The 22,497-nt window shown below is 44.9% G+C and overlaps 1 protein-coding gene across 1 annotated transcript in view; it reads right to left on the reverse strand.

Moving 5' to 3' along the window:
• Positions 1-22,497, reverse strand: part of LOC127004675 (dipeptidase 1-like) — a 180,642-nt gene that overhangs the window by 107,942 nt on the left and 50,203 nt on the right. The gene's annotated exons all lie outside the window — the stretch shown is intronic.

A 22,497-nucleotide genomic window follows, 5' to 3' on the forward strand; every position in this document is an offset into this window, starting at 1 on the left:
CTTCCCTTTCCCTAGCCTCATCTCCCATCCACTCCCATCTTCTCTCGCTGTCTCCCCTTCCCTTTCATTCCCTTCCCTTCATTTCCCTCCCTTCCCCTGCCTCCCCTTCCTTTCCTTCCCCTTCCCTTTCCCTAGCCTCATCTCCTATCCACCCACTTCGATTTGCTTCCTCTCCCCTTGTCTGCTCTCCCCTCCCCTTGCTTTATCCCCTTCTCCTCCCCTCTTCTCACTTTTCCCTCGTTTCTCCTTGTTTGCTTTCCCTCCCTTCCCTTCCCGTCGCCTCCCCTGCTTCCTCTTACTTCCCCTCCTCTCGCCTGCCTCCCCTTAATTCCCCTCCCTCCCCTCCCTAACCTCCACAGCGTTTCATACATTACACTGACGGCCGCTGCGGTGGGGTGCTGGCATTACTTGTCACAATGCAGCAAGATTGGGGACGTGAACTCTAGTATCTACCTCTGTGCTACATTACTCTTCCCCTCCCCTCCCCTTCCTTCTCCTGACCCCCCTTCCCCTCTCGGCCGCCGCCTGGTGAGTGTCGGCGCTGAAACACTCGTCCGCTGCGTCGCTAATCCCTCGGCGGCGGTGCTGGAGCGTTCATAAACTCGGGAACATCCATCAGCTGAGCCCAACAAAGGAGGGACTTCACACGCGCTAAGCAGCCTCCCTCACCCCCTCCCTTTCCTCCACTACCAGCCTTTCCCTTCCCTCCACTTCGATATCGCCCCAACCCACCCCGATACTGCCCCAACCCACCCCGATACCGCCCCGACCTGCCCCAGTACACCCCCAACTCATCCCTTTAAAGCTCCAAACAACCCCGATGCACCCCCAACCCACCCCGATACTGCCCCGACCTGCCCCATACACACCCAACTCACCCCATTAAAGCCCCAAACAACCCCGATGCACCCCCAACGCACCCAAATACGGCCCCAAAACACCATGATACCGCCCCGACCGAACCCGATGCAGTCCCGTCGCCCCGTCACTCGGCACCACTTACCTGGGAGTCGTTCATCCCGAGGTGCGTTCCCTGGGTAAATCTTTGGCGCCATCTGCTTCATTTCCCTCAGGCGTTTCCCTTCCTTCCTTCGCCCACCGTGACTTTTAACCTAATCGCTCAACGCCTCAGTTCCCGCCCTTGACACAATGTTCTTTCAGGCTTATGTTTTATACCAGCGCCACCAGCAACACACACTCTCTCTCTCTCTCTCTCGACCCTAGTGCAGCCTTCCTTCCGCGCTGAAATCTCACCTCCATCCCTTGCCATAAAGTTTTCCTGCCTTCAGTCTAGCCAGCACCTTCCTCCCTTCCCCCACACATATTATCTTCCTTCTTCTTCTTTCGTCTTGAGTGTAACATTTCTTTTTCTTTCCGCTTTCTCATAATATATCGCTCGCATGTCCAGTCTAACCAGCACCTTCCCTCCTTCCCCACACACATATTATATTTCTTCTTGACTAACATTTCTTTTTATTTCCTTTTATTTCCGCTCTCTCATAATATATCGCTCATATGTCTTCTTTTTCTTCATTTCCAGTTTTTATCATTTACATATCTACCCTTTATTTTAGCTCAAAGTCACATTATTTTATTTTATTTCTTCTCCTTCACTATTAAAATCCCTCATATGTTTTGCTTTTTCCTTCCCCAAGTGCATCGTCCTTCCCCTCTGAACTTCTGTCTCCATCCCGTACTGCTGTTATTACAAGTCTTTCGCCTATGACATCAGGCTCACGCTTTAGTCACCCACCCATGATCTCTTCTCCGCCCTATCTATAATGTTCTCCAGCTGCCTCCAGTCTTACTATATAGCATCTGCCTCCAGTTCTTAGTATATCCTCCTCTCTCTCTCTCTCTCTCTCTCTCTCTCTCTCTCTCTCACCACTGTTTCTTTAAGTGTCCCACCTAACTACAGCCTCATATGTTCCTACTTCATTCCATTCTATTCTCCTCTAACAGATTTTTCCTCGCTCTTTCCCCAGTGGCTTCTTCCCCTTAGCAAAACCTCCCTCTCTCTCGTCCCTCTTCCTCGCTCTTCTCAAAGGCTTCCCCCATATTTTCCGCTTCCTCTCATTCCATTCTTCCCTGCACAGACTTTCCCTTCCTCCTCCAGCATCTCGCCTTCAACACTGCCTTCCTTTCCCTCTCTTCCCGCTCCTCCTTCTTCAGTCTTCCCTATCCTTCTCGCCCTTAACACAAAAAATAAGCCTCACACCTCTCCTGCATATCATTCCATTCTTCTTGCCAGACTTTCCCTCCCTCCTCCAGTAGCTTCTCGCCCTCAGCACTGCCTTCCTTTCCCTCTCTTTCCGCTTCTCCTCCTTCAGTCTTCCCTATCCTTCTCGCCCTTAACACAAAAAATAAGCCTCACACCTCTCCTGCATATCATTCCATTCTTCCTGCCAGACTTTCCCTCCCTCCTCCAGTAGCTTCTCGCCTTCAACACTGCCTTCCTTTCCCTTTCTTCCCGCTCCTCCTTCAGTCTTCCCTATCCTTCTCGCCCTGCCTACGACTTGAACTCTTTCAAGAGGAGGGTATCAGGACACCTCTCCTCCCGAAACTGACCTATCTTTCGGCCACCTCTTTGGACTCTTTTAGGAGCAGCAAGTAGCGGGCTTTTTTTTTTATTAATGTTTACTTTTTTTGTGCCCTTGAACTGTCTCCTTTGCTGTAAAAAAAAAAAAAAAAAAAAAACACAAAAAATAAGCCTCACACCTCTCCTGCATATCATTCCATTCTTCCTGCCAGACTTTCCCTCCCTCCTCCAGTAGCTTCACGCCTTCAACACTGCCTTCCTTTCCTTCTCTTCCCGCTCCTCCTTCAGTCTTCCCTATCCTTCTCGCCCTTAACACATCCTTCCTCCTCCTCCTCCTTCTCCTCCCCCTCTCTCTCGTTCCTCCCTCAGGCACGCCCATCTTTCCTAGCTCCTAATTGCCGCCTTCCCCTCCCCTGACAGCCTCCTGCTTCACCATTAGCCGCTCTCCTTTCCGCTAACTTCCTCCTCCTCCTCCTCCTCCTCCTCCTCCTGCTGCTGCTCGTCTTCCCCCGCTGCGCCCCGGAAGAGAGAGAAGCGAACATTATATAGCTCTTTTTTTTCGCTGTTGTTGTTGTTACTGGTCTCTGTTTGTTGTTTCGAGCTTCATATATCAAGAGTAGAAGTACTTAAGAGTGGATGGATAGGTATGCGATAACACACACACACACACACACACACACACACACACACACACACACACACACACACACACACACATATTACTTTTATTTTCTTCTTCCTCTGTCTTCTTATTCCTCATCCTCTTTTCTTCCCCACTTTCTCCTCCTCCTCCTCCTCCTCCCTCTCCTCTCTCCTCCTCCCCCTCCTCCTCTTCTTCCGTGCATAATCCACTTCCACCACCACTATACCACCACCACCACCACCACCACCTGCTCTATCATCCACTACCACCTCCATCATGCTCTCTTCCTTCCACACCTCCATCCCCCTCCACCACTACCACCACCACCACTTATGCCTCTCTTCCACATAACCTCCCCCCTCCTCCCCCTCCTCTTCCTCCTCCTCCTCCTCTTTCCGCCCTCATAACAGCGCCCTCACCCGCTATCCATCTCCCGTGATCCCTGGGGCTTGCAGCAACACCCCGTCTCCCTCCCCCCCTTCTCCTCCCCTGACTTCGCCTAACCTGCTTTCCTCTCCCTCTCTCTTCTCTCTTCTTCCCTCTCTCTCTCTCTCTCTCTCTCTCTCTCTCTCACACTTGTTATAATAATGCTTTTAGTGGTATTATAATCTGTTATTGCTATTTATGCACTACACGTTGGGTCTTATGGTGTATCATTTTGTACAAACGTTAAAATCTAGGTCACGGGGAAGTTCTTGCGGGGAAATACTGTAATAATGAGAGTGGTTTTGACTGCACGGCGGCTGTTCACTAGAGATTCTTTTAACCATATAAAGGAATTGGTAAGAATAATTGATGCCGTAACCTTGAGGTGTTTTACTTTACACACACAACAAAACGAATCTTCCGCCTTTTGCTCAGACATGTTTCTTATCATTTGTTTACGTGGTTGAAGAAAAGGTGGACTGGAGGCTGGGAGAGGAAGGTTATGAGTCAAAAATGGAGAGGGTGAGATAATTCCTATTGTAACCTTGCTGACAACACAACAAAATGCATCTCTCTCTCTCTTGCTCTTCCTTCAGACATGTTTCTTCCTTTTCGTGGACTGAAAGAAGAAGAAGAAAACGAGTCAAGAAGAAGTGTGTGAGCTAATTCATGTCATCTTAACCTTGCTAACAACACAACAAAACGCATCTCTGTCTCTCTTGCTCTTCCTTCAGACATGTTTCTTCCTTTTTGTGGACTGGAAAAAGAAGAATACGAGTCAAGAAGAAGTGTGTGAGCTAATTCATGTCATCATAACCTTGCTAACAACACAACAAAACGCATCTCTGTCTCTCTTGCTCTTCCTTTAGACATGTTTCTTCCTTTTCGTGGACTGGAATAATAACAAAAATAATAGTCAAAAAGAAAGTGTGTGAGCTAATTCATGTCATCATAACCTTGCTAACAACACAACAAAACACATCTCTGTCTCTTTTGCATTTCCTTCAGGCATGTTTTTTCCTTTTCGTGGACTGGAAGAAGAAGAAAACAAGTCAAGAAGAAGTGTGTGAGCTAATTCATGTCATAACCTTGCTAACAACACAACAAAACGCATCTCTATCTCTCTTGCTCTTCCTTCAGACATGTTTCTTCCTTTTCGTGGACTGGAAGAAGAAGAAGAAAACGAGTCAAGAAGAAGTGTGTGAGCTAATTCATGTCATCTTAACCTTGCTAACAACACAACAAAACGCATCTCTATCTCTCTTGCTTTTCCTTCAGGCATGTTTTTTCCTTTTTGTGGACTGGAATAATAATAATAATAATAATAGTAAAAAAGAAAGTGTGTTAGTTAATTCATGTCATCTTAACCTTGCTAACAACACAACAAAACGCATTTCTGTCTCTCTTGCTTTTCCTTCAGGCATGTTTCTTCCTTTTTGTGGACTGGAAAAAGAAGAATACGAGTCACGAAGAAGTGTGTGAGCTAATTCATGTCATCATAACCTTGCTAACAACACAACAAAACGCATCTCTACCTCTCTTGCTTTTCCTTCAGGCATGTTTCTTCCTTTTCGTGGACTGGAAGAATAATAATAATACGAGTCAAAAAGAAAGCGTGAGCCAAGCGAATTTTAAAACTCCTCCGCGTGTGTGTGTGTGTGTGTGTGTGTGTGTGTGTGTGTGTCCATGACTGCACCGAGCTTGACTTTTTGCCTCCACCGCCGAGGAGAGAAACCAAAAGAAAGCCAGCGAGGAGGAGCCGAGAAATACAGAAATAAAGAACAGAAGAATATTATGGTAAGCTTAAGAATATAAAGGTAGGAAAGAAGGGAGGGAAGACTAGAAGAAGGAAGGGAAAGGAAGGGAAGGCTAACCAGAGAAGGAAGGAAAGGAAGAATAGCTGTAGAGATGATAAAAGGAGAAGAAAGAAGGGAAGGAGCCGAGGGTTAGCAAGGGGCGGAACACTCCTGGCGATACAAGGATTTTTAAGACACACACAGCAGACGATTTTATGAGTTTCGTTTTCTTGTTTACTTGCAACGAAATACATCACTTGAAACACCATAGGATCCAATACACTATAATACAAGGTTGAAGGGGGAGTTGACCACAAGGATGAATGGGGTTGAAAATAGCTCGGGTAGTAAATATTTAATCTGTCTCTGTCTGTCTGTCTGTCTGTATGGCCGTCAAGCTGGCTGTATCTATCTATCTATCTATCTATTTATCTATCTGTCTATCTCTATATATCTATCTCTATTTAGCTCTAACTATCTCTCTATATATTTTTGTCTTTTTTACAGGACAAGAACTACTTCGAGAAAAGACTTGCAGCTCCACACGAGAGAGAGAGAGAGAGAGAGAGAGAGAGAGAGAGAGAGAGAGAGAGAGAGAGAGAGAGAGAGAGAGAGAGAGAGAGAGAGAGAGAGAGAGAGAGAGAGAGAGAGAGAGAGAGAGAGAGAGAGAGAGAGAGAGAGAGAGAGAGAGAGAGAGAGAGAGAGAGAGAGAGAGAGAGAGAGAGAGAGAGAGAGAGAGAGAGAGAGAGAGAGAGAGAGAGAGAGAGAGAGAGAGAAGGCCAGGCAGACTAAAAAAATAAAATAAAAACACACACAGGCCGAAAGAAAAAAACATATATACAGTCTCCGTTTTCAAGCCGACACCGCGACCCACGAGCAGCGAAAAGCTTAAAACCGAGGAGAAAAGGAAGCCTGGAAAGATTTGTATACACCCAGGCACGCGATCCTTCACAGGCCTAGATGAACATTTTTTTAGCTCCACCCCAACCACGAACAAGAAGAACTAACGAGGAAAAAGAAAAGAGGAAGAAGAAATATAGAGTGAGGGAAGAAGATAGGATGGAAGAAAGGAAGGAAGGAAGGAAGGAACAGCGAGAATGAAAAGATAACTGGCGTAACTTTTCTTAACTCTAAACCAATTCAAGAACAAGAATCAAGAACAGGTAGAAAGGAGAAAGTTATAAATCGCGTAGCACAAAGTTTGACCTTGAAACATACGGAGAGAACGTGAGAAGGACGACAAACCAGAGAGATACGAAACCAGAGCGAAGTGAAAGCCGTTTTAGTGAACTTGTGAAAACGAAACCCTTAAGAATAAAAAAAAAGGTGGATGGTGGAAGAAAGGAAGGAAGGGAAGGGATGGGAAGAGGGAAGGAAGGAAGGAAACATGGAAACATGGACTAGCAGGCAGCAGAAAGCCTGTTGGCTCATTACTAGGCTGCCTGCGTTCAGTGATTCAATCAATCCGTTTGCCATAGGAGTGGCTTGCAGGGAAGGATTAAAGCACTTGTGTATCTACTCTTGGGAACGTTCAGTTCAATCCCGATGCAGCAAAGTGGCGATCACTGCGTTTCTTGAAGGAGTTGATGGTCTCTGCGCTAACCACTTCTGCAGGAAGGCTGTTCCAGTGGCGAACAACTCTATTCGAGAAATAACTCCTGCCGATGTCGGTATTGCATCGCCTTGCTTGAATTGTTTTTCCGTTGTTTCTTGTTCTTAGGTTGGTTTGTAGCGTGAAGAGTTTGGAGTGATCAACGTTGCTGAGCTTGTTCAGGTACTTAAAGACTTGTATCATGTCTCCCCGCAGGCGTCTCTTTTCCAACGTGAAGAGGTTGAGTCGCTCGAGTCGCTCTTCATAGGGGAAAGGGAGAGAGGAAGGAAGGAAGGAAGGAGGGAAGGAAAGGGAGAGGAAGCGAGGAAGGAGGGAAGAAAAATAGAGGAATAAAGAAAGGGAAAAGGATAGAAGGAAGGAAGGAGGGAGGGAAGGAAATAAGAAAGGAAGGAAGGAAGGAAGGGAAGGGAAGGGAAGGAAAGAGGGAAGGAAGGAAGGAAGAAAGGGAGAGAGGAAGGAAGGAAGGGAGAAAGGAATGAATGAATGAAGGAAGGAAGGAAGGAGGGAAGGAGGGAAGAGAAGGGAAGGGAGGAATAAAGAAAGGGAAAAGGATAGAAGGAAGGAAGGAGGGAGGGAAGGAAATAAAAAAGAAAGGAAGGAAGAAAGGTAGAAAGAAAGGGAGAGGGAGAGAAAGGAAAGAACGAAGGAATGAAAGAAGGGAGAATAAAAAAAAGAAAAGAAAGAAGTACAAAAGAAAAGGAAGGAGAGTGAAACGAAAAAAAAAAGAGAAGAAGAAAGAAAAAGAAACTAACAAAGAAACAAGCAGAAAGCACTGGTACAAATCCCTCCCTTCAGTGATACAAACGATGTCGTCAAAAGCTGAAAATACAAACACACAAAACTTTACTCCCACAATATTTCCTTCACACGTAAAGAACAAAAGCTCAGAAACAAAGAAAAAAATATACGACTTCCTATTTTTCATCACTTTACGAGAGCAGGGAAGGGAAGGGAAGGGAAGGGTAGGGATAGGAAGGGATGGGAAGGGATGGGATGGGAAGGGAAGGGAAGGAATGGACTGGGCAGGAAAGGGATGGGATGGGAAGGAAAGGGAAGGGAGGAGAAGGGAAGGGAAGGGAAGGGAAGGGAAGGAAAGGAAAGGAAAGGAAAGGGAAGGGAAGGGAAGGGATGGGATGGGAAGGGAAGGGAAGGGAAGGGAAGGAAAGGAAAGGAAAGGAAAGGAAGGAAGGTAGGGATGGGATGGAATGGGAAGGGGAAGTGAAGGGATGGGATGGGAAGGAAAGGGAAGGGAGGAGAAGGGAAGGGAAGGGAAGGGAAGGAAAGGAAAGGAAAGGGAAGGAAAGGGAAAGATTGAGATATGAGGGAAGGGATAGGAAGAGAAGAGAAGGGAAGAGAAGGGATAGGAAAGAAAGTGAAGGGAATGGAAGGTAAGGAAAGGGAGAGGAAGGCATGGGAAAGCGAGGTTGCGAAAGGAAAGGGAAGGAAAGGGAGAGAAAGAGAAGGAATGGGAAGGGTATACTAGAAGAAAGAAGGAATGGAAAAGAAAGGGAAGGAGAGGAATGAGAGAGCCAGAAAAGAAAACAAGATAAAGACGGGGAAGTAGACAAACATATGAAGAGGAAGGGAAAAGAGGAAATACAAAAATAAAAGAGGAATACAAAAGAAAATGGTAAAATATGGAGGGACTGAAAGAAAGGGGAAGAGCAAGGAAAACCATGATAAGGAAAGCGAACAAACATAACATAGAACAGAGAAAAAACAAAGGAAAGAAAAACACGAATGACAAACTAAATACGACAAGGACGGAAACTTACATAAAAGAAGAGGAAAGCGAAAAAGAAGTAGAGAGAAGCGAAGGGGAGGGAAGGAAATAGTAGAAAGAAAGAGTGGAGAGAAAAGGAAGGGATTAGAAAATGAAGACAGGAACAGAAACTTACATAAAAGGAAAGGAAAGCAAAAAAGAAGTAGAGAGGCGAAGGGAAGGAAGGAAATACTAGCAAATAAAACAGAATGGATGGAATAGAAAGAGATTAGAAAATGAAGACAAGAATAGAAACTCACATTAAAGAAGAGGAAAGCGAAAAAAAGTAGAGAAGCGAAGGTGAGGGAAGGAAATACTAGAAAAAAAGAATGGATACAATAGAAAGAGATTAGAAAATGAAGACAAGAACAGAAACTCACATAAAAGGAGAGAAAAGCAAAGAAGAAATGAAGGAAAGCGAAGAGAAGGAAGGAAATACTAGCAAATAAAAAAGAATGGAAAGAATAGAAAGAGATTAGAAAATGAAGACAAGAATAGAAACTCACATTAAAGAAGAGGAAAGCAAAAAAGAAATGAAGAAAAGCGAAGGGAAGGGAAGGAGATACTAGCAAATAAAACAGAATGGATGGAATAGAAAGAGATTAGAAAATGAAGACAAGAACGGGAACTCACATAAAAGGAGAGGAAAGCAAAGAAGAAATGAAGAAAAGCGAAAGGGAAGGGAAGGAGATACTAGAAAAAAAAGAGTGGATAGAATAGAAAGAGATTAGAAAATGAAGACAAGAACGGGAACTCACATAAAAGGAGAGGAAAGCAAAGAAGAAATGAAGAAAAGCGAAGAGGGAGAGAAGGAGATACTAGCAAATAAAAAAAGAATGGAAAGAATAGAAAGAGATTAGAAAATGAAGACAGGAATAGAAACTTACATAAAAGGAGAAGAAAGCAAAGGAGAAATGGAGAGAAGCGAAGGGAAGGGAAGGAGATACTAGAAAAAAAGAGTGGATAGAATAGAAAGAGATTAGAAAATGATGACAGAAATAGAAACTTACATAAAAGAAGAGGAAAGCGAAGAAAAAAATGCAGAGAATCGAACGGAAAGGAAGGAAATACTAGGAAAAAAAGAATGGAAAGAATAGGAAAAGGTTAGAAAATGAAGTTAAGTAAAGGGAGAACCATGATTAAGGACGCGAAAAACATGACGTAGGACACAGAATTTGAAAGCTGAAGCAACACAAACCTGAATGACGCAACCAATACACGACATAACCAGACACGCAATTTAAGAGGAAGACGAAAGGGAAAGGAAGACGTAACGTGAAATGGAGACGAAGGAGGGAAAAACAAAAAACAAGAATGACGAACTATATAAAACAACAAACGGGAAACTTACATAAAAAGGAGAGAAAAGCGAAGGAAAAGCGAGAGAAACGGACACATTCACAGAAAGAGATGAGAATGGGAGAGAGAGAGAGAGAGAGCTCGGAGAGAGAGAGAGAGAGAGAGAGAGAGAGAGAGAGAGAGAGAGAGAGAGAGAGAGAAGAGAGAGGAAGAGAGCGAGAGAGAGAGAGAGAGAGAGAGAGAGAGAGAGAGAGAATGGAAGGGGAAAGGTTGGGAATGAAAGGAAGGAAAGGACAAGGATAGCATAAGGAAAGAGAGAGAAAGAGTATGTCAGTGTGTGTGTGTGTGTGTGTGTGTGTGTGTGTGTGTGTGTGTGTGTGTGAAGGTGTTGAGTTGCTTGGTTCTCCTTTGCTCCGCCGCACGTGCCCTGAATGCTGAGAGAGGGACACACACACACACACACACACACACACACACACACACACACACACACACACACAGAGGGGGACAGGTAAAGGTGCATTGCTATGGATGTGGGGAAGGAAGGGGAGGTGAAGGGGGGCAGAGAAGGACGTGGAAGAAAGAAAGACAGGAAAGAAAGAAAGAAAGAAAAGAAAGAAAAAAAAGGGAGGGGGTATGTGAGGGGGGCGTGAAGAAGGGGTGTGTGAAGAAGGGGATGTGTGAAGGGGGTAGGTGTGAAGAAGGGGAAGAGAAGGAAGGATAAAGAAGGAGATGGAGAAGGGGAAGAGAAGTGAAGAAGGGGACGTGAGGGGTGTTTGTGAAGGGGTAAAGGGGAGAGGGGATGAGAAGAAGAAGAAGAAGAAGAAGAAGAAGAAGAGAAAGAACAGCCATTCCCTCAAGACAAATTAAATAACAGAAACAATAACACGAAATAACAATAAAAATAAAAATAAATAACAGAAATAACAAAAGAAATAAAAAATAACATAAAACAAAAGACGAATAGATTATTAGTTCCTCTTTCTGCCGCTAGAGGGAAAGAGGAGAAGGAGGAGGAGGAAGAGGGAGGGAGGGAGGGGGGGATAGGGGGAAAAGAGAGAGAGAGAGAGAGAGAGAGAGAGAGAGAGAGAGAGAGAGAGAGAGAGAGAGAGAGAGTGAGAGAGAGAGAGAGAGAGAGAGAGAGAGAGAGAGAGAATGGGCGGCACTCTATCCCTCGCTAAATAAAGAGAAATGGCAAGCGAACGGCAACAAGACTTTGGGAAACGCCGAATGTTGCTGTGCGTCGATCTTCTTTTGTTTCCTCCTTCTTCTTCTTTTTTCTTTCTCCTCTTCCTCCTCTTCTTCTTCCTCCTCCTCCTCCTCTTCTTCTTCTCTTTCTTTCTCTTACTTATTTTTCATCAGCTTTATAATTTTTTTTCTTTTTAATATTATTTTTTTCATCTCTTCTTCTTGTTCTCTCTCTCTCTTCTTTTTTTCTTTTCTTCCCTCCATCATTCCCTCCTCTCTCCCTCTCTATCTATTTATCTTTATCTATCCATCAATTTATCTTACTAACTAACTAACTAAGTAACTAACCATCCATATCTCTATCAATCAATCTGTCTTTCTATCTATATCGCTCTCACTCTCACCCTTTAAGCGTCCCACATACACAGAGTTCCCACGCCGAGGCTGCGCGGGAGGAAAACAGGAAAAAGATCTCAAGGGTCGGGGGGGTCGGAGGAGGAGACCCAACAGCGGCGTCCGGCAGCAGGTGGCGGGAGGCTCGGCTCTTAAGTTTTAAAAGCGGTACTGGGGACGAGACGGTGAGGGAAGGAGGGAAGGAAGAGACGGGAAAGATGGGAGGTTTTGGGGTAAGAACATAAGAACATAAGAACGCAGGAGTCTGCAAGAGGCCGGTAGGCCTGTACGAGGCAGCTCCTTTGACCCTAAGCTCCCGTGTATCTAACCCCACCTAATATCGCTGTCCATGAATTTATCTAGTCTATTTTTGAATGTGACAATTGTATTGGCACTCACCACATGACTGCTAAGCCTATTCCACTCATCCACCACCCTGTTAGTAAACCAATTTTTGCCTATGTCCCTGTTGAGTCTGAATTTATCCAGTTTAAACCCGTTACTTCGTGTCCTACCCGGTTCTCTCACCAACAAAACCTTATGAATGTCTCCCTTATTAAAGCCCTTCATCCATTTATAAACCTCGATCATGTCTCCACGCACCCTTCGCCTTTCTAGAGAATGCAAGTTTAACTGTTTGAGTCTTTCCTCGTATGGCAAGTTTCTCAACCCCTGAATCATCTTAGTCATCCTCCTCTGCACCGATTCTAACATTTTGATATCCATTCTATAGTAGGGTGACCAGAACTGAACCGCATAGTCAAGATGAGGTCTAACTAATGCTAAATATAGTTTGAGGAAGACTTCAGGCTTCTGTTGCTTACGCTCCTTGAAATAAATCCCAGTACCCTATTAGCTCGATTTCTAGCTTGAATGCATTGTGCCCTTGGACGGAGATCAGAGTTCACTAAGACCCCTAAATCCTCTCGCACCCAGACCTACTTATGAGAGTGTCATTTAAGCAATAGTTATGTGAGGGTTGTTCCTACCACACTCAGAATACTGCACTTCCTACATTGAACTCCATCTGCCATTTATCCGCCCAGTCATATAATCTGTTGAGTTCACCTTGGAGAATACTAGCGTCCTGATCCGACTCAATTACTCTACCGATCTTGGTATCATCTGCAAATTTACTAACATCACTACTAATTCCTGTGTCTAAGTCATTGATATAAATAATAAACAAAAGTGGACCTAATACTGAACCTTGTGGGACCCCACTGTAACACATCCCCAGTCAGATCTTTACCATTGATTTGCACTCTTTGCTTCCTATTGCTAAGCCACGCCTTGACCCAGTTCAAAACTTTACCCTCTACTCCGTGAGCCTGTAATTTAAGCAACAGTCGTTGGTGAGGAACTTTGTCAAACGCTTTACTAAAATCAAGATAGATTACATCATAATTTTCATCTCTGTCAACCGCCTCAAATACTTTATTGTAGAAGGACAAGAGATTGGTGAGGCATGACCTACCTTTGTGAACCCATGCTGCGAGTCGTGAATTAAGCTATGTTTCTAAATGCTCCTGAATGTTCCTGGCTATTATGGACTCCAGCATCTTCCCTATAACCGATGTTAATAATTGGGCGATAGTTTGAAGCAACTGACCTGTCCCCTTTTTAAAAATCGGCGTCACATTAGCTACTTTCCATAGGCTCGGCACATAGTTAGTATTTACCGACATCTTAAAGATGTCGGTTAGTGGGTCACTGATTATATCGCCTAGCTCCTTTAATACCCTCGAAATATCCTGTCAGGACCTGGCGACTTGTTCTTCTTAAGCTTATCTATCTCATCCTGAACTATTTGCCTGGTAATGATTATATCCCTCAATTTATCGCCATCCCCGCCCTCGTACACCTGAACTCTTTCCGGTATAGTCGTTCGATCCTCCTGTGTGAATACTGAAAGGAAGTAGTCGTTCAACAATGTGCTCATATTTTCGTAATTTTCTACTAGCTCCCCTGTGTTTGTTTTCAGCGGTCCAATTTTCTCCCGTGTTTTTGTTCTATACATCTGAAAGAAGCCCTTCGGATTACTTTTCGCCTCATTTGCTACTTTGATCTCATAGTTCTTTTTTGCTATCCTGGTGTTTTTCTTAACTAATCTAGATAGTTCGACGTACCGGCCCCTGAGATGTGTTTCCCCATTCTTTATTTTCTGATAAATTCCCTTCTTTAACCCAATCTCGTGTTTTAGTCCACGAGTCATCCACTTAGGATCATTGTTTTCTTTTCTAAGTGTTCGCTGTGGTATATGCTGTTCTTGCCCCTCTACTATTACTCTAACTAAATTATTGTAAGACATTTCTACCTGGTTCTCCTGGCTCTCCAATCCGCAGTTCTGGCCCTCATGAATCCCTAAATTATCCCAGTTTACCCCTTCAAGATGTCTTCGAAGCCCCTCGTAGTTTGCTCTTCTAAAATCTGGCACTAACACTGGGTTTGGTTCGCGGGTTACCGCCCAGTCTAGTAGAGGAAGAGAAGGCGAGGAAAGGGATGGTATGGGAAGGGACGGGAAGGGAAGGGATGGGAATTGAAGGGACGGAAAGGGATGGGAAAGGAAGGATAACCAAAAGACCCATAATGGTGATGATGCTTTGCGGGGAGAGAGAGAGTGTAAGGGAGAGAAAGAGGAGGAGAGTGAGGGAGAGAAGAGCGGAGAGAGGGAAGAAGGGGAAGGGAGGAAAAAAGAGAGGTAGGGGGCTTAGTGGATAAAGGGAGAGAGAAAGAGAGAATAATATTTTGCCTGTATGTATTGCGAGAGAGAGAGAGAGAGAGAGAGAGAGAGAGAGAGAGAGAGAGAGAGAGAGAGAGAGAGAGAGAGAGAGAGAGAGAGAGAGAGAGAGAGAGAGAGAGAGAGAGAGAGAGAGAGAGAGAGAGAGAGATATTGCCAATATTATATAACCTGGACGCCACACACACACACACACACACACACACACACGGAACAGCCAGAAGCCACATAATTTATACAGCGTGGAAGTTATTTTTCATGGCCTGCGGGTGGGTGTCAGCGGCCGGCAGATTGATGGACAGAACAGAGTGGAAATAACATCAAATATATACGCATAGTAGCTGTGGTTGTAGTGGTGAAGATGGACAGTACTCGAGGCTGTACGCTATACTGAACGCTTAACCTCTGACCTTGCTATCGTTTCTGAATGTGGAAGAAGAAACTTGGCAGAACGCTTAACCTCTGACCTTGCTATAATTTCTGAACGGGGAAGAAGAAACTTGGCAGAACGCTTAACCTCTGACCTTGCTATTGTTTCTGAATGTGGAAGAAGAAACTTGGCAGAACGCTTAACCTCTGACCTTGCTATTGTTTCTGAATGTGGAAGAAGAAACTTGGCAGAACGCTTAACCTCTGACCTTGCTATTGTTTCTGTATGTGAAGAAACTTGGCAGCTGACCTTGCTATCGTTTCTGAATGTGGAAGAAGAAACTTGGCAGAACGCTTAACCTCTGACCTTGCTATTGTTTCTGAATGTGGAAGAAGAAACTTGGCAGAACGCTTAACCTCTGACCTTGCTATTGTTTCTGAATGTGGAAGAAGAAACTTGGCAGAACGCTTAACCCCTGACCTTGCTATCGTTTCTGAATGTGGAAGAAGAAACTTGGCAGAACGCTTAACCTCTGACCTTGCTATAATGTCTGAATGCGGAAGAAGAAACTGGGTGTCCTTTAACGCCTCAAAAACTCAATTTCTCCACCTGATATCTCGATGCAATCTTTCTCATCCATTTCAAGGTCTTCGGTAACACTCAGCTGTCTCCCTCTTCTACACTAAACATTCTTGGTCTGTCTCTAACTCAAAATCTCAACTGGACACGTCATTCTCAGGTGGGTATTCTTTCAGACGCTTCCGCCTCTCACATCAATTATTTCCAAAGGCTAAAAAGGAGATCAGTCGGGTTGTAATGAGTGTGTTTTTTAGGTTCCTGGTACAGAAGGAGGGTCAAACTACCACCAGGGTCATTAAACTACTGCTGGAAATGCCCAAAACTCCTACGAAAACCGTGTCAAATATGTCTAAAAATATGGCCCTGTCTCTTGGTAAATTAGCTTCCTCGAGGTCGGGCGTTCGGTATCATTTCTACCAGTTAATTCTTTTCTCCCCCTCCCAAACGCTAACCATATACAAGGGTCTCGCTCGCCCCTGGATAGAGTATGCATTCCGTGCGTGGGGGAGTTCCACACACTCACACTCACACTCACACACACACACACACACACACACACACACACACACACAGCTCCAGTCAACGGCTCATCAGCTCCCCTCCTCTTACTGACAGTCTCCTACCTCTTAAATTCTACGGCAATGTTGTCTCCCATTCCATTTATTTTTGTAGGTAGTAGTTGTAGTAGTAGTGGCAGTAGTAGTAGTAGTAGTAGTAGTAGTAGTAGGAGGAGGAGGAGGAGGAAGATGAGGAGGAGTAGGAGGTGGAGGAGGAGGATGTTAGCGACAGAGGATTTTGGGATCGTGGACAGAGGGCGTATTCTGACATAAGAATCTAGAAACATAGCATCAGTATTAGAATTAGCATTAGTATTAGTAGAAGAAGCACTCGTAACGAAATCATCATTCAGCCATATCGAAAAACTTATATATCAAAACTGACACACTGAAAAAAATATCCATACATATATACACCAACAAATATATAAACAAACAAAAACAGACACCAACACACACACACACACTACATATACAGCCTTCGAGGAAATATATTTTCAAACGCACCAAAACCAACTGAACGAAATAAATACCAAACACAATCTTGGGTCGGGAGGGGAAACGGAGGGAGAGAGGAGGGGAGGGAAGAGGGAGGGAGAGGGAGGAGGGAGGGAGATGGAAGAGATGGAGAAGGTTAGAGGTGGACGAGGAATGAGAGAAAGCAATAAAGGGGTGGAAAGAGAGAGAGGGAGGGAAGGGAGGGAAGGGGAGTGAAGGATAACATGGCTGAGCGTGGGAGGAAAGGAGGAGGAGGAGGAGGAGGAGGAGGAGGTTAAAGGGAAGGCACAGTGGAATGATGAAAGGTCGACGAGTCCCTCCATTCTCTCCCTTCCTTTACCTCCATTTTACCTCCATCTTCCTTTTCTCATCCCTTTCTTCCCTCTCCCTCTTCCTCTCTTCTCTGCCTCCTCCTCCCTTCCCTTTCTCTCTTTCTCTTCCCATTCTCTTTTTCTCATCTCCACGCTTCATTTTCACTTTTCCATCTCCTCTTCTTCCTCTCTGCCTCCTCTCCCTTCCCAGGTCACCCTCCCTTACCTTCCCTTACTCCCCTTGCAGCCCTCCAAACCTCACCCTCTCCCCCCCTGCAGTCCCTCTATCCTTCTCAAATCGGCCGTAAGATACCGTTCACCAGCCTCGTCCGAGAACAAATATTTCACAAGGCTTACGTGGGAGCTGTGGGCATTTCCAGGGGTAGTTCTATGACCCTTCTAGTAGTCCGACCCATCTTCTGTACCATGAACCTAAAGAAGCACTCATGAGAACCCGATTGATCTTCTTTTTGGCCTTTGGAAATAGTTGATGTGAGAGGTTGAAGGAAGGGTCTGAGGATACCGACGTTAGACTCTTGGCCAACTCCTTCGCTCTCCTCCTCCTCCTCCTCCACCTGACCTGACCTAACCCGCTTACAGGTTAATAGAGACACCTGGACGCACCTGGGACTGGTATGATACGCGTTTGGAACATAATATCACCGTTTTCTTGTGGTTATGTTTCTTTTCCACTCTCTCATGCTTTCTCCTTCTCTCTCTCTCTCTACACCTTTCGTCTGCCTATCTATCTATCTATCTACCTGTGTTTAGTCTCTGATACGTTAACTGACACATCTGAAGGTGTTAAAAAGATGTAATAGCGTTTAATAGTTTTTTTTTGCACTTGCATTTGACGAATTCGAATCTGACGAGTGCTTTTTTGGGGGGTAACCCTCTCCCTTCCCTTCTTTCTCCTTTCTCCTCTCCTTTCCTCTCCTCGTTTCTTTCCTTCCTTTTCCTTCATCCTTCCTTGTCTATTCTCCATTCCTCCCTTCTCCTCCTCCCTTTCCTTCCTCTCCCTCCTTAATCTTTTCCTCTTCCTCTTCCTCTTCCTCTTTCTCTTACTGCCCTAATCTTTCTGTTTTTCCTCTATTTCTTTTCAGTATATCTTTTCTTTTTATCTCTGTTATTTTCCTTCTTTTCCTTCTCTTCTTCGTCTCTTCATCCCTTCTTTTGCTCTCCTCATTTCAACTTTCTTTCCTCCTCCTCCTCCTTTTCACCCACCTAACCCCCCCCCCCCCCCCACACACACACACACACTCTTTGACATTAACTTGTTTACTATTGTTGTTATTTATTCAGAGTCGACGAAACCGTTTCCTTTCTTGGCCCCGTATAAATATTAATGACGTCCTTAATACCCCGCCCCGCCCCGCCCCGTCCCCATCCCGTCCCCGTCCCGTTCCGTCCCGTTCCACTCCGTTTCCGTCCCGATCCTCCCCGACCTCCACCCACTTGCCCCAATCCTCTCAAGTCTTCCACCGTCCGCCCTTCGTCTTCCACCACAACCACCTCCTCCTCCTCCTCCTCCTCCTCCTGCCGTAAGCTCTCCCCTCCTTCTTGCCTTCCTTCCTTCCTTCCTCCGTCCATTTCCAATCTCCTTCATCTTCCTCCTCCTCCCCCTCCTCCTCCTCCTCGTCCTATTTTCCATTAAAAGGTCACCAGTCAGGGCTTGGAGAAGGAAGGGGAAAGGGGAGGGAAGGAGGAGGAGGAGGAGGAGGAGGAGGAGGAGAGAAGCTTTTCCATCACGGAGGAGGAGAGAGGGGAGGCAAACAGGCTTAATGGAGGGAGAGAGAGAGGGAGAGAAAGAGGGAGAGAGATAAGGATGTGAGGAGAGAGAGAGAGAGAGAGAGAGAAAGGTTAATGAGGGAAGGGTTGAGTAACATTCCTTCACGCGATTCATTAAGCACACTTGACATTCTCTCTCTCTCTGCCTCTCCATCTATCTATCTGTCTATCTATCTATCTAATTACACACACACACACACACACACACACACACACACACACACACACACACACACACACACAAACACACACACACACACACACACACACACACAGTCAAGTCCATCATTACAACACTAAAAATAAAATAAATCTGCAATGTTGGAGCAAAAGAAAGAGAAGGAGGAGGAGGAGGAGGAGGAGGAGGAGGAGGAGGAGGAGAACTTGAAAAAAAAAAAAAAAAAAAAAAAAACCCCGGTCTCAGGAAGCTAATTGGGTCTTTACGAGGTTGTACACACACTAGTGGTTTGAAATGCTCCATATTTACTATCCACTTTTCTTCCCTTCTACACAGTCACCATCCCCCTATTCTTATCTTCCTATTCTTCCTTTTTCTTTTCCTTCCCTTCCCTATCTCCTTTCCTCTCCCTCGTTTTCTTCCTTCCTTTCCTTCTTCTTCTCTCCCTTCCGTCTTTACTTCTCCATTTTCCTTCCCTTTCCTGCTCTCCCTCTCTCTTTTCCTTTCATCCTCTCTCTCCCTCTCTTCCCCTCTCTCTCTTCCTTATCTTTCATTCTCTAATTCTTCCTCTCTTCGTCTCTCTCTCTCTCTCTCTCTCTCTCTCTCTCTCTCTCTCTCTCTCTCTCTCTCTCTCTCTCTCTCTCTTTCTTTTCCTTCTTTCCTTTCTCTTTCTTCCCTTCCATTTCTCTTCTCTCTTTTTCTTTCTCCTCTTCCTCCTCTTTTTTTCTTTCCCCTCCTCCTCCTCCTCCTCCTCCTCCTCCTCCTCCTCTTTCTCTCCCTCTCCCCTCATATTTCTCTTCTCTCTCTCTCTCTCTCTCTCTCTCTCTCTCTCTCTCTCTCTCTCTCGTCCCAATACTGTACCACACTATATCACACGTTACCCCTCTCTCTCTCTCTCTCTCTCTCTCTCTCTCTCTTCCCTTCTTCATCCCTCTTCCTCCTTTCCTCCCCTTCCTTCTCTCCCTTCTTCCCTTTCCTTCTCTTTTCTTGTCCCTTCTCTCCCTTCTTTCCTTCCCTGTCTCCCTTCCTCCCTACCCCTCTCCTTTTCTCTCCCTTTTCCTCCTCTCCCTCTTTTTTCCTCCTCCCCCTTCTCTCGCTCTCCCATCTCCCTTCACCTCCTCCCCTTCCCTCCTCATTTCTTCTCCCCTCCTCTCTCCCTCCCTCCCTCCCTCCTTCCCTGCCGCGAGTGTCGATAGCAGGGAAATGAACGTCGATGGGCCACGCCTCTGCTGTCCGCTGGCGCTTAATTTACGTGTGTGTGTGTGTGTGTGTGTGTGTGTGTGTGTGTGTGTGTGTGTGTGTGTGTGTGTGTTTTATGGGCATGTTTGTTGTGGTGGTTGTTTGTCACCCGTTTCCTTCTTCTTCCTCCTCCTCCTCCTCCTCCACTACTACTAGTAATAGGTCCACTAAAATCCACTTACTAGCTTATATACCACTAGCTGTTTTATCACACTCCTCCTCCTCCTCCTCCTCCTATTTCTTCTTGTTCTTGTTCTCGTTCTTCTAACTTTTACTTGTTCTTCTTTTTCTTCTCTTTCTTCTTCCCTTCTTCCTCAACCTCTTCTTCTTCCTCCTCCTCCTCCTCCTCCTCCTCCTCCTCCTCTTCTTTCTCCTCTTCCTCAACCACCACCACCACCACCACTCTATTCAGGCTTATCATCTCTTTTTCAGCTTAGTGGAATTATTATATATATTTATTTACTGAGCACTTTTATTACAAAAGAGGGAGAGGAAGGAAATTAATCTCATGTAAACACACACACACACACACACACACACACACACACACACACACACACACACACACTAGGGTTATTGTTAAATGAACCTCTGATGGTTGGCCGATGAAAGACTCCTTGATGAGAAAGAGGGAGGTACGGTAAGGAGGAGGAGGAGGAGGAGGAGGAGGAGAGACAGAAACATGAAGAGCAGGAAAGGAAGGAGAATGAAGGAAACAAACGAGGGAGATGAGAGAAAAGAAAGAAAAAGACGAAAGAGGGGACGGAGAGAGAATGTGAGTGATTGAGTGACCGAAAAAGAGAGAAAGAGAGAGAGGAAGAGGAGTTAGTGGGAGGGAGAGAGAGGAAGGGAAGGGTGGGAGAGGGAAGGGGAGGTGTCTAGTGGGAGGGAGAAAGGATGACGGAGAGATATGGTAGGAGAAGGAGGAGGAGGAGAGGAAAAGGTGAAGGGAAGTGAAGGAATAATGGGAAGGGAAGAGAGGATAGGGGAACGAACAGCGGAGAAGGGGGAGAAAAGGGAAAGGAATGGAGAGAGGGGAAAGGGCAGAGGAAGGAATAGTGTGAAGGGAAGGGAGGATAGGGGAAGGAATGGTGGAAGGGGAAGAGAAAGAATAGAGAAAGGATTGGTGGGAAGGGAAGGGTATGGAGAGAGGTATGGTAGGGAGAGGGAGAAGAAGGAGGAGGTTCTAATCGCAAGTGAATAGACAGATGATAGACGGCTAATGTGGAAGAAGGGGATGAAAAATAGACAGAGGATAGTTACACTTTCACAAGCGATATTAATGTTAGCGTAGAAGTTACCTGTGCGATGGATGAACCAGTGTGCGCCGGCAGTGTGCTCTTACCTGAAAAAAGAAAAAAAAAGTAAATAAATAAGAGCTGTTGTAGTCTGACGGACCAAAAAAATAGAAAAAAACGTTGAAAAAAAAGAAGAAAAAAACAGAAAAAATAGAAACATTGAAAAAATAATAATAATGAACAGCTCCTGACGGGTATAAAAGGAGTAAAAAAAAATATGAAATAAGATAATGAACAGCTCTGGAACTTGACGGATTACGAGAGAACAGAAAAGCTAGAATAAAATAATGAACAACTCTGGAAATTGACGGATTATGAGAGAATAGAAAACCTTGAAAAAGATAACGAACAGCTCTTGAAATTGACGGATCACGAGAGAATAGAAAACCTTGAAAAAGATAACGAACAGCTCTTGAAATTGACGGATCACGAGAGAATAGAAAACCTTGAAAAAGATAACGAACAGCTCTTGAAATTGACGGATCACGAGAGAATAGAAAACCTTGAAAAAGATAACGAACAGCTCTTGAAATTGACGGATCACGAGACGACAGAAAACCTTGAAAAAGATAACGAACAGCTCTTGAAATTGACGGATCACGAGAGAATAGAAAACCTTGAAAAAGATAACGAACAGCTCTTGAAATTGACGGATCACGAGACGACAGAAAACCTTGAAAAAGATAACGAACAGCTCTTGAAATTGACGGATCACGAGAGAATAGAAAACCTTGAAAAAGATAACGAACAGCTCTTGAAATTGACGGATCACGAGAGAATAGAAAACCTTGAAAAAGATAACGAACAGCTCTTGACATTGACGGATCACGAGAGAATAGAAAACCTTGAAAAAGATAACGAACAGCTCTTGACATTGACGGATCACGAGAGAATAGAAAACCTTGAAAAAGATAACGAACAGCTCTTGAAATTGACGGATCACGAGACGACAGAAAACCTTGAAAAAGATAACGAACAGCTCTTGAAATTGACGGATCACGAGACGACAGAAAACCTTGAAAAAGATAACGAACAGCTCTGGAAATTGACGGATCACGAGACGACAGAAAACCTTGAAAAAGATAACGAACAGCTCTTGACATTGACGGATCACGAGACGACAGAAAACCTTGAAAAAGATAACGAACAGCTCTGGAAATTGACGGATCACGAGACGACAGAAAACCAAAAATTAAACAATGACCAGCTCTTAAAATTCACGGTTCACGAGAGGAGGCGATCAGCTGACACCAAGACGCAGCCTCACCCTTGCATCGGCAG

The sequence above is a fragment of the Eriocheir sinensis genome, chromosome 28 (genome assembly GCF_024679095.1).
Source record: "Eriocheir sinensis breed Jianghai 21 chromosome 28, ASM2467909v1, whole genome shotgun sequence".
Lineage (NCBI taxonomy): Eukaryota > Metazoa > Arthropoda > Malacostraca > Decapoda > Varunidae > Eriocheir > Eriocheir sinensis.